This window comes from Meriones unguiculatus, chromosome 18 (assembly GCF_030254825.1).
Source record: "Meriones unguiculatus strain TT.TT164.6M chromosome 18, Bangor_MerUng_6.1, whole genome shotgun sequence".
Lineage (NCBI taxonomy): Eukaryota > Metazoa > Chordata > Mammalia > Rodentia > Muridae > Meriones > Meriones unguiculatus.
The window spans coordinates 55,941,912-55,955,176 of record NC_083365.1 but is presented as its reverse complement, the minus strand read 5'-3'; the positions used below and the strand labels follow the sequence as shown (position 1 = coordinate 55,955,176).

At 42.8% G+C, this 13,265-nt stretch overlaps 1 long non-coding RNA gene across 1 annotated transcript in view; it reads right to left on the bottom strand.

Moving 5' to 3' along the window:
- The window catches only part of LOC132648951 (uncharacterized), a 117,139-nt gene that overhangs the window by 89,487 nt on the left and 14,387 nt on the right, over positions 1–13,265 (bottom strand). Inside the window, exon 2 of the long non-coding RNA XR_009587351.1 lies at positions 11,805–12,053. This is a non-coding gene — a long non-coding RNA (uncharacterized LOC132648951). The remainder of the gene's footprint in view (positions 1–11,804; positions 12,054–13,265) is intronic.

Genomic DNA, 13,265 nt, shown 5'->3' with positions numbered 1-13,265 from the left:
GAGCTTTGCTTACCATATTAATCTCAGACTCCTAAAACCAGCATTCATCTCCAAGGCCACATAAACCAGCAAGCTGTTTAGAATAAGATGTTGGCACTGGGAGATACGGAATCTGCAGGACCCCTAAGAATTTCCTGGAAGGTCATGCACACCCAGGCAAAACCACTTCAGTTTCCACCCACATTCAGACCAACTACTGCTATGCATACCATCCTGATAAAAAGGAGAAGACAGTGAAGAAGGCTGCACTGACCTGAACAGCCCAGGAGACACAAATATCGGAAGCATCATTCTATCTGTAAAGCCCCAAAATGCACTTAACATCTTCCACGTCAATATATTTGCATTGACAGTGGATGGCTGGAGAGCTTCCCTTGGAATTTCAATTTTATAAACATTATTAATAATGAATGGGCCACTGTTGCATATTCCCTGCCAAAGGCATAAATGAGTGACACAGACATGCAGGTGCCTGGTAACCTCAGGCAAATGGGAGTAACCATTTCCCAAGACCAGCCACTTAGGCCAAGAGATTCAGATCGTGGTTTAGAAAAATAGATTCCTAAGTCAAGCCCCTTCCAAATTGTTCACTAATGGTTAAAGGTACCCAAAAAGGGCTAGCAAATAATCTAATGGGAGAAACTTAAACCTATCTGCACTACCTGTCTGGCTCATATATTTCTGTTTGTGGATCTGTGTATGATTAAAACCTAGTAATTAAATTCATGGAAAGTGAAAGTATAGCATAAAAGCCTTAGAAGTAAGATTGAGCTTCACACCTAAATCCCTGGGCTCAAAAGGAGCAACTGATCTCTCCCAGCCTTGTCTTCCCCATCCCACAGCTAGCAAGAGAGACAACAACTTCCCTGTGCTGTGGGTGAATATAACATTTCCTGCTTAAACACCCTACTACAGGGTCCTCTGAGCCTGGGAACCACTTGGCAGCCAAATAGCCACCCCCTAACATATTGCACATAACTAGGATTCAGTAATTGTTTGTTGAATGACTAACTACATGAATAAATGATTCTAGAGTTTATTGAAATGCCCTTTCATACTGTTGCGTTATTAAAGACTTCACATAACTCTTAAAGGAAACATGTCAAGGGAGAAGCAAGCCAGACACTGGAAAGACATGGACCGTTTAAAGCCCTTGATTGTATTATAATTCATTTAAAAAAGGATCTTTCTCCTAGTGTCTTCAAGGACTTTCCAGGAATTATATAACTTAGCAGGCATTTTTTTTTTTGGTAGGAAAGAGTAAGAAGGAAGCTCACAGCTGTGTACAGCTGTGTACTCTATAACCCAGGTAGCTTGCTGCATTATTCACTCTTCATTCTGGATATAGGGTCCGTTTTCTAAAAATGGAGGGTAAAGAATGACAAGACCAAACATTAGACTGATGATAGCCTATGATTGCTACAAACCATAGATTTTATTTTTCATCTGTTTTCTAGACAAGAAAGAGAAATGGTTGCTCTCCATTGAGTCTTGGTAGAGTCTGATGGCAAAATTAGTAAATTCTGTTCTAGGTTCTGGCTTCTGAGAACAATATCCTCTGTATGTAGACAAAACAGGCATGGATATCCTTTGACTAAGGTCCACTCTAGGCACCTACAAAAGCCATGGCTTCCACTCCATATTTTTGCTGGAAACCAGACCCTCAAGAAAGCTGCAGGGGACAGGGAAAACAAACCCTTATTCCCAACCTGCCCCATATTCCCAGGCCTCTCTCCCTGTCAATCACAAAGACATTTCAGGCTCAAGAATTTTCCAGGAACTGTCAGAGGAAATGCCATTGCTTCCAAGAATCCAAGATGTGAGTCATTTTGCTTAAAGATGGAGACATTACACAAAAAATGTTAGGCCAAGACAACAATGAAAGACATGCCTATGTGTTTATTGATTGTTTGTGTTTGTTTGACTTTTGCGGCAGAGTCTTGATTCATGTCCTGGACTATCCTTGAATGTGCTATGTACCCCATGCTGGCTTAGAACTCAGTCTTCCTAGCTCAGTCTTTAGAGTGCTGGGAATACTGATGTTTCCCACTCTGTCTGATTAATGTAAGATACTAATTAATAAGGCAACCATTTTCTTTAAGCTATTTAGCTTCCAAAATATTTGACACAGAGAGACTATGATTTATTTTGTAAGCTTAAAGCTGGGCAGACATCAACCCTCTATTTCTCAGCTATACAACCCAAGTAACTTGACAATAAGTTGTCATCTCTGGGCTAGATCTGCTCCCTCATTTCTTCTTCCTCCACCTTCTCCTCCTCCTCCAGCCTTATGGTCCTCTGTCATCCCGAAGCCTGGAAACTTCAGCTCTACCTAACTCTCCTCTGCCAAGTTGCAGGCTTCAGCATTTTTATTAACCAATCAACTTTAAATTAGGTAGAGCAAGATTTACACAACAAGAACAGGTGTATATGAGAATGTGCTCATTCAGGTAGAACAAGGTTTACACAACAAGGACAGGTGTATGTGAGAGTGTGCTCATTTAGGCACAACCAGGTTTCTGGGGCCAGCAATTATCATTAGAATACATAGCAATAGAACAACCCTTAACAAACTAAAGGCCTATTTCATGTTACTAAAAGAGACTCTAGATGTTTAGAGACTGAATTTTACAGTGTTGACTTTTAAAGTTTGTAAAATGTTTATATTGTGATGTTGATGTTCATGTACAATCTTGGGGATGAAAAAGATAGGAAAGGTTATAGCTTAATAGTGATTTGCTTGTCTGTCAAGTTGACAATGGGTCAATTTTCTTGGCTAGTTTTATATAAACTTGATACAAGCTAGAGACATCTGAAAGGAGGGAATCTCAATTGAGAGGAAAAGCTTCCATTGGATCCAGCTATAGGGCATTTTCTTAAGTAGTGATAGATGAGGGAGGGCTCAGTACATGTGGGTGGTGCTATTCCTGAGCTGGTGTCCCGGTTCTACAAGAAAGCAGGCTGAGCAAGGCGGTAAGCAGTAGCCCCCCACCATGGCCTCTGGATCAGCTCCTGCCTCCAGGTTCCTGCCCTGTTTGGGTTCCTGTCCTGATTTCCTTCAGGGATCAACAGTGGTATAGATGTGTGAGCAAAGTAAACTCTCCATTCCCAATGTTGCTTTGGTCATGGTATTTCATCATAGAAATAGTAACCCAAACTAAGGCGGTGTGTAATTAGGGTGTGCGTGGTGGGGGAGGTAGGCACACATATGTGTGCAGGTGTGCAGGCTAACATGCATATATGGAAGACAGTAGAAGGCATCAGTTGTCCTATGCAGTGAAAATTTTTGGTGTCTTTAAAAACTCAGTTATGCAAACCATTTGCCTCCTGTGTGCTAAATGCCAGAGCCCAGAGAGAGAAAGGGGCTCCAAGAAAGAAGAAGAAGGCTGCAGATGCTGCCCCCTGCTGCTCCTGGCTGCTGTTAATTTAGTTTGAAGAGAAGTTGGAGACATCCTGAAATGAAGATTGGACTTGCCCCAAGGAATGAGAACCCTAACCAGCAGGAAGTAGTAGCAAGGAAGAGCTATGTCCCCTCTCTACACAAACCTTCTTTCTCTCCTTCCTCGTATTGAGATGTTGGAAGGGATTGGGGTGAAGGGAGGTAGAGGCAAAAATTTTAAACTTTTGCTATAGTCTTACTCAATCACTCTCACCTTATTCCTTTGAGACCGAGTCCTTCATTAGACTGGGGTCTAAGCTGGTGACCCACAAACCCCAGCAATCCTCCTGTCTGTGGTCTCAACAGCACTATGGGGTGTGTGTGTGTGTGTGTGTGTGTGTGTGTGTCCATACACAACTTTTATGGGTTCTGTGATCTGAACTCACTGAGCCATTTCTCTAGTTCAGGGGAAAAAATATATTTATGTTCACATCTACTCCATCATCATAGTACAAAGGCACATTCAGTCATAAACATATTTACTCATCCCTTCATACACCTGAAGGATGACTTCTAGGGCCCCTGAAGATGCCAAAACGTGTGGGAAATCAAGCGCACTGATAACCAACTTCCTGGAGCTTTCTGGATCCCAACACTTCTTTCAGCCATATTAGGGAGAGCAATGATTGTGATCACTGTGTGTGAGGAGGGGTGCCATGGATCTCAGATCTGCCCCTTGCTAGCTTTTGGCATCTCTCTAAATTTCACTTCATTGCCTGAAAACAAGAGTAATTAATAATTTCCTAAGGATCCTGAGATTAAGAGAGCAAAGAATGGATGATCATAGTTTGTGACAGTCTGACACTCAATTAAAGCGAAAGAAACCCCACTGGATATAAGCCATATTCTAGCAACCCCCTACCGCTACAGGGCTGACAGCTGTCACATCCTATAAGACACTTGGGATGAGAGGATGAATGTTCCAGAAGTGTTAAGAAGTAGAGATTGTTACAGTAAAACACACATCTACATACTGGTACAGCACCACAGTTGCCACGTGGCATATTCTAGCTTTATCACTCCTACAATCATAATAGTCGATGCTTGTTGATCACGGCATACCGGGATTACAGAGCAGTCAATAGGCACATAGGCAGGCAGCCCACCTCCCTGCAATACTTCAACCCAAAAGTCTCATTCATGTAATCAAAATAAGAGAAAAATATGCACAATAATCCTCTCTCATTCCTGTGTTCACCAATTAATGAGCAACTTGACCTGTTTAGAAAAATTATGTTAGCGCAGCAAGGATCAGATGAAATTTTCAGAGAATCCTAGTGTATGAAGGGTAGGCCAGGTGGGACACTTGAGAGCTAGTGTGGTGGTGTCACAGGTCAACTTTACTGGCTAGGTGACTGCAGGCAACTTCCTTCACCTCACCTAGGATTGGTTGCTACCTCTATAAAATGGGGACATTAATGTATAATTAATTTATAATCAAATGAGACACATAAAGTTTCTGATTCATAAACATTTAGTTTTTGTCCAGAACTGGTGGTGCAAGCCTGCAGTCTCAGTACTTAGCAGGAGATGGGAGGGTAATGAGTTCAAGGCCACCTTAAGTGGCATAGAGTCTATCTGAAACAAAATCAAAACAAAAAAGGGTGCTTTTTCCTCTTTTTAAAGACCTTCTAGAATATACCAGATTCCCACCACAAATCACCAATGAGTAGCCTATTCAATTATTCTATAGGCCAATAGTATGTATTCTATCTAGGACAAAGCCCAGTGTTATGGAATAAGTAATTTGTATGAGACCCAATTATCTCATAATAGTCTCAACTATCCTGTGGTTCAAGAACTTGTGAACAAGAAACACATCTTCCTCATCTGACACACTACTCCCTCAGGGTGTCAAATAGTATTGGGTTCTTTACAAAGCTATTTGTAAAAAAACAAACCCATTTTTCTTAAGAAGCTTGGACGTTCCATATAGCATCCACAAAATTAAATTGTGATGAGTCCTGGTATTTATAAGACACTTGTCCAATGTTTCCCATCACAAATATTCCAACTCGGGAGTACTAAGAGATCAGAAATTTAGGAATAATGATGTCATTTTTTCATTCTTTTTGTGTTTTTCCATGTTGGAAAGAACCATTAGGTGATATAGTAGATATGCCATCCGTTACTGGATGGACTGTGGACAAGTGACATCATCTTCTCAAGCTAGATTATGACTTTGATATTATCCAAAGTCACTGAACTGGAATAAAGGGGCTGAACTTATTATTTCAGGGACAGATGAGATAGTTGTGTTCAGCCTGCTAACCAATTTTAGGTATGCATGGGACTGGCGGTGACTATAGGTTTTTCTAAATGTTTCTTTCAGTTCAGCTTACAAAAGGAATGTTTCGCTCTTCTCTCCACCTCGCCAAGACTTCTGAAATACTCTGCTCCAGAGAGATACTTCCCACCTCAGGCTGAAATATTTCATGTTTGCTATCATTCAATGTCAACAACCAGACTTTGTGCTTATGAGTTTAAAAGGGGAGACTGTTTCCTCAAAATAGAAATCAAAATCTTACCCAGTGATCCAGAGATTTCATTTCCATGTGTTGAATCAAAGATGTGAAAGCAGAGGCTTAAATATTTGTATTCTAGTCTATATATATAAGCATTATTTATGAAAACTAAGAGCTGGAATCAATCCAAATGTCCATCAATAGATAAAGAGATAAGCAAGGTATGATATACACATATGAGAGAATGCTCAGAATGAAATTCTGATATACTCTGTAATCTGACTGAACCTTGAAAATAAAAGCATTTTGTGTCTCTCTGTGTCTTTTTCTCTGGAGACATAAATGAATGACTATTTACACTATATAGGGCATGAATGACAGACCAAAGAAATTATTCCACTCTGGCTTGGTGAGCTATGAGTTTATTGCGATTACAGAAAGACAACTGTATCACAGAAAACTTGTGAAGATTTACAAAGTTGTATCTGTGGAGCTCTGAGCTGCAGCTCTTCCAAAGAGGCTCCTCTTTCCCAGCAATCATTATTTATATATTCACACTTCAAGAAATAAGCAGGTGGAGGGACATGAAAGAATAAAGACTCCATCTGCCATCAAACCGTGAGATCAAATTTTTATTGGTCTGAGAGGTGGAGACCCCAGGACTCAGGAAGACAGCTTTCTCAGGGTAGAGGAGAATGGACCAGGGACAGTCTAAGAGCAATTTTTGTAACTTAGAATAGGGAGCAGGGAAATCATGGCTTTGCCAGCCTCAGAAACCGCTTTTCTGGATAAACTGCTTTTCAGAACTGTGAGTGGCAGGTAAGGCCATTGCCTACTTGTCTGCCGCTCTGGGCTCCCTGGCTGGTAGAGGATGGGTAGCTGCTTTTCAGACATTCTATGGAGGACAGATTTTCTGGAACCTTGTACTTATACTCAGGTACTGGCCGTTGGGGATTTTCCCTTACTCATAATCTTGAGAAAAGACCTCCTGTGTCCTTTAACTCTCTGTAATTCCTTGAATTCTGTGTCCTTGGGCCTCATAATAATTTTCCTTAATTTCTAAAGGAATATAGTGGAGGTACTCCGCAGAGATGGGTAATACTGCTCTGAGAAGCCATGGAATAGTAAACAAAAGTTCCAGCACCGGCTGTGGGATACTCCCGATGAGATCAAAGAGGCCCAGAAACCCCTCAAATTAGCACAAGTTCTTACCATTGCTCTTGGCTGTCTACAGAACCAGATGGTAAGACCCTACCACTGCAGGCAACAACAAGAGAAATCAAGCTGAAACAGACTTGGGAACTTCTCATTTCCTGGCCCCAGCAGAGTCTTTAAGGACTAAAAATCTTTAAATGGACTCTGAAACTTCCTCAAGACACTTCGTAGGCCAGGCCTCTGTCATCTGCAGTGTTCTCAGCTTCGGCTTTTTTTTTTTTTTTTTTTTTTTTTTTTTTGGCAGTGCTCAGTTAATGCAGGGATTCATAGCTGGTCAAAGTGAAAATAAACGACTATTGATTACTCAGTCTTGAATGGAATTTCTTCAAACACACACACACACACACACACACACACACGGGGGGGATGGAAGGAGAGAGGGAAGGAGAGAGAGACTGTGAGAGATGAAACCAAAAGAATGGAAGGGCCAGAGGAGGAGGAGTGCTATAAAATGCACATAGCACATATAAAATTACATAGCTGTTTTACTCATGAACACAGCACCCGTAGTTTTACCTTCACAAAATCTGCCCAAGATGGAGCCTGGCAGTTGCTTGCTGCTAGGGAAAGGGTAGTAATTCTTCCATGGTGTGACCAAGGGTACACTGCCCATGATCTGATAAATAACCTCACATTCATATGAACACAAACAACCCTAAATAAACTTGGCGGGTTCTTAAAACAGCAAAGATGAAAGTGGGGGGTGGGAGTGGGGGGTGGTAAGGGAGGGGGGGCATGCTCAATTGAAGAAGAAATCCAGAGAAAAGGTGGGAGAATGCGAGAAGAGAATGGGTAGGGCAGTATGGGAAATATTCTCTGAATACATTTTAAACAAGTATAGAACTGCCAAAGAATAAATAAAACAGAATAAAATAAATAAGTAAACACCAACATTGTATATGTTAATAAATGCACACTTTTCCTCAGCTTCCTGAGTCTACAAGCCTCTGTCCTCCCTCGAGGAGGGAGGGTTTCGGCTCTCTTACAAATGGACACAGAGTTTCTGCTCTGGACTTTGAAGACCTGGAAACAGATTCTGATAGTGGTGACAAAACACTATAAGCTTGCCTAATGCCACTACAATGTACAACACTTTTTAAAAAGCTGAAATGGCGCATTTCATGTTGCGCATTTCTTACCACCAAAATAAGAAGTGGGCACGAGGAGCGTTCAGTTTGACTGAGCTCCAAATTACAGCTACTCAATTCTCTACTATGATGAACTTTTGGTTGCTTGACCATATGATTAATTTTCAAATGAAACGGAAAAAGGGAGGCTGGGCTAGATTCAGCCACCAGCTTCACGGGGTAAAATGTCAGGTGCCGCGGCCAAGACAAAGTGATTCTCTGCCTCTTAACCAGCAGCTGTGTGTGAGAGCTTTTCAATTTATTCATTTATTGACTGTGAAAAACACAGCTAAGTGTCTGAGGTGTGACTTCTCATGCAGAAAGTTCAATTACTTAGCGTGAAGCTGTTTTCCACTGGGGTTAAGTGGGATGGGGAGTAAGCGGGTTTTGAACAGATTTTTGGAAATAAGAAGCACGCAGAAGATTCCCCAGACTGAAAAGCTAATTGTGCCCGAGCGCTGCAGATCTGAGACAGGAAGGGGCTGTGGAACTCGGCAAGAAACCTGCGTAAGCAACAAGGAATCCAAGGATTCCAACTGATGGGAAAACCTGGGGTTTTGTTGCCTCGCTAAGGCAGGGAGATTCTTCAAATCAGAACTGAAGTGTGCTTGAGCCACAGTCTGAGCAATGGCACAACTTCGGTGCCAAGTTTTAAAAGGGTAGTGCAGGAAGTAAAATGGGCCACAGAAGGAAAGACAAGTGGATCTGAAGACTGCCTACATGTCGAATAAAATAAATCCCTCCCCAGGAAGAACATTTCAAGGTCTCTGGTCAACGCACCAGATCAGACCTCCCACCCCCACCCCCCACGCCTCTTGCTGAATACTGACGCCTTACATCATCTCTGTATGTTGTTTTCTTCCCGGCACACTCTTAAAAAAATGCAGCTCTGAGAAGAGGATCCATCTCCAAGAGTGATGCTAATTGGTCCCAGAAAGCTAGAGGGATGCCCGAGTTGATGAATGGCCTAATCTGCGGAGCAGCCGCGGGACAGCCAGCAGCATCTGTAGTCTTTGCCTTTGCAACCCTGGCTGGGGACTGACTGCCCCTTACATGAGGCTAGAAGCAGCCTGACTCCCCAGCAGTGTACCTTGGCTGTTCTGCGACTTTTTCAGAGCATGCACTTTCTGCTGGCCGCCTGTGCTAGGCTCTATTTGTTCTATCCACGGGGTCTCCCGCTGCTGGTTTAAAGCGTTTTTTCTCACCCTGCTGGCAACTTGCCATTTTCAGTGACTGTGGTAGCAGTGTGTATGGCTAGGTTCTTCACTGATTTGAAAGAGCCCCCACCCCCGGAAGAGAGGCAGCAGGGTCAGGAGTTTAAGGCCATCCCTGGCAACATCTCAAGTTCAAAGCCAGTCTGAGGTACAAAACCTTTCCGTCCAAAGGAAAAAGTAAGATACCCCAGCTTTTATCTGCCAAGAGGAGAACTATGCCTTATTTTCCCCACATGGTTCAGTCGTTACCAAGAACACATTTTAGAGTGAAAGCAATGGATTCTGTGAAGAGGATTCCTTTAAAAAGAGCCATGCCTACAAAGACTGATTAAAATTTCAGTGGCCATGGTGAGTTTACAGGCTACAGACCTGGTAGCCTCCTTACAGTTTCTCTCAGCCTATTCTTAGCCCCTCAGGAGCCATTCCTTGGCCACCTCTCTCACACCTAGCATCCTTAGAAACGGATTTTTAAAAACCAGGATGCATGAATTAAACAAAATTCTACTCACCACCAATGGAAGGGCTAAGAATGCGATCACATAATATCTGAGGCCTGTAGTTGTGATTTCCCCATCCTGGTTTACCTCCCCACTTAACGCTTCTAGCAATGTATTCTTTTGTTTTTGCTTTTGTTGTTGATTGGGTGGGTGGGTGGGTGGTTGGCTGGTTTTAGACAGGATCTGACTATGCAGCCCTACCTGGCCTGGACCTTACTGTGCAGAGCAGACTAGGTTCAGACTGCTCAGAGATCTGCCTGCCTCTGTCTCTTCAGTGCTGGTATTAAGGGGGTGGGGGTGGGGGTGCTACTGTGCAAGGCTTAACCACTGCATTTTTAAAATGCCTTTATTTATACATAACTCTCTTTGTTCTGTTACTATAAAAATTTCATGAAACTGCTTTCTTGTTAGAACATTGTATTTAGGGAGACATAAATCTAAGTTCCCAGGCCACAGCTACTCAGATTTGTCTCCAGAATAAATCAGTTCTTTGATTCCTTTGAGGTAAGAGCCGTTTCTTTCAGTGTCAATAGGTGTTGGTTCAAATTCCCTTTTCATCTTATACTACAGATCCTGGTCAACTCCCTAACTGAACTATGACTCCACATGGCTTTGCTCTAAAGTTACGTTCATGAGACTTATTTCAAAGAAAGGTTAGGAATAATAAACTGATGTAAGTAAAAATGCCCCAAATAGCTAGACCCAGCAATCAGGAATTAGTTTCTTTATAGTCAAAGCCTGGACGTCTTATCACCTAGTCTGTTCATTTTTTTTAAATTATTTTTAATTGTTTAAATACCTTACATATGATGAAGTGCATGTGTTTTTCCATGTGTGTATATGCCCATGTGCATATAAGGTATAAAGAATAGCAGCACAGTGGCAGATGAATCAATCCACAAATCACCTTGAGCCCTCTACCTCCATTCTCTTCCCAGATAAGGATCATTTTAGTTTGGAGGTCACTTTCCTGGCTTTTTGTCTATAATTCTAATTTTACGAACTCTTTGTATGCCTAAACAAGACATCTAAATTAGCTCGTTAAAATATTATATAAAACTGGCCATGGAGTGCAAACATGCAATGCCCACACTTGGGAAGACCAAAACCTGAAGGTTGGTGTGGGACTACATGGCAAGAAATTATATCAAGGTAGCCATGTGGAGTTATCCCTCTGAAAGTTCCCTCGCCAGTAGGAGCCATCTGCGCTTCTACGTGTAACAATAACTAACTGCCCACTTCTTCAGGTTAGGTTGCCTCCCCTCGAAGTTACCGGAACCTCCCAAAATAGTGCCACCAACTAAAAACAAAGCCCACAGAGAAGCCCTGAAATAATAGCTCACACTCAAAATACAAGGTCATGCAACTTATTTCACATCCTCATCAAAATACATCTTGCTTAAGAAGTCTTATTTGCCAGGTATCATGGCACATGCCTTTAGCCCCAGCACTTTGGAGGCAGAGAGAGAGAGAGAGAGAGAGAGAGAGAGAGAGAGAGGGTTGTCTGTGAGTTCAAGGCCAGCCTAGTGAACATGGTGAGTTCCAGGATGCCAACCAGGACTACATAGTGAAACCCTGTGTCAAGAAACAAAACAAACAAAAGGAAGGAAGGAAGGAAGGAAGAAAGGAAGGAAGGAAGGAAGGAAGGAAGGAAGGAAGGAGAGAGGGAGGAGAGAGAGACAGAGAGAGAGATCTTTTATAACAAGCAAGGTTATAAAAATATTTCTCTGGGCTAGGAATACAGTTCAGTGATAACATAGTAGACAAGAGCATCTAAGGCAGTAGGTCTAGTCTTGGAACTATTAAAATAAAGAAACAAATTATTGCCCATCCTGTGCCTGACTCACCTGGAACAGGCTGTCAGGGTGTGAGACGGGAGCTCAGTGTCACTTCTTTTTCAAGTGAGCACAATTGCCGGTGTTGTAGTCAGCCCCTTTACTGCTTCACGAGCAATGCATAAAGCTTCACAATGCAGCTGAGTCTGTTTTTGGCACTTGATGCAGTTCCAATGTGCCACATCCGGAGCCTTCCAGCCTCTGGTCAGGCCCGGCATCCAACTTGCTCTGTAGCACTTGCCTAGTAATTCTCCTTTGCTCCTAGATGGAAATCCTGCAGTCAACTCATCAAATTCAAGCAAAGCAATCCCAAATGTGGGATTGTATCATTTACAGCTAAATTTAGTGTGAACCATCTTCTCTGCTAAATTATCCTTTTTCCTGTCTGATAATGCATGTGTTGTATTATACTCTATAGCTATATGATATAGTTATTTACTAGAATTCATATCATCAAAAACCTAGTATTTATTTAGTTTTAATTGCTTAACTGTTTTTGTTATTTGAATTTCACATCATGCACCCCAGTCCTCTCATATCTTCCTGTCCTCTCATATCTGCCCTTCCCCCTTGCAAACTACCCCCTAAAGGCACACAGGTCTCTGTCTGTCTTCCTCCTCCTGCCTTCATCATCAGGGCCAGCTCTCCCACACTCATGACTTCAAGGCCAGCTCTACCACACTCCTGCCCATCGGCAGGCTCACCCACATCCTCCCACCACCAGGGTGAGCTCCACTCTACTTCCTGGGAGGAGTGTAGGGCCCGCTCTACAGGATGCTGCTAAAGGTGAGAGGTGGGGCCAGCTCTCCAGAGTTCTGCATGGCCACTGGATACCCACGTGGTCAGGAACTGTCCCAACCAAAGACATCCCCATGTTCTCTAGTAGAGAGCTGGCAGTGTTTATACTGAGTCTGTGGCTGCTTAGTTGCCATGGACATTGAAACCAACCCCTGCAACTAAGCAGCCACAGACTCAGACATGGCTGTCAGGGTGACTTGGGCTGAGACCTCACCATGGTCCTAGGAGGCAGGGCTGGCCACTGTCAACAGACTACTCCATTCCATCGTCACGTCTCTAGTCCCATCTCTCTTCATAATGCTCAAGCTGCTCTTTAGGCATAAAGTTATTGTGTAATTCAAATGCTAATTCCTGTAACACCCCTCCCCCAATATCTGGTTGCAAATCCTTATTCTGAGAATCTCCTGTCTCAATGTTGTATAAACACTGCTTCCTAATTGTCCCCTGATACGCCAATGAAGCAGCTTACAAACAATTGCTGAGCAGGGGAGAGAATAGAGCTGGACTTCCTGCCCACCAGGGGAGGAGGAGGGCAGAAGTCCAGCAGAAATGAGAAAGATACAGCTGGAGCAAGAAAGGCCCTAAAAAGCAAGTATCTTGGGGATTTGGCAAAGAGGGAGTCTGATTAGCATATAGGGTTATGAACAAATTAATCACGGCTCAGGATTGAGCTGT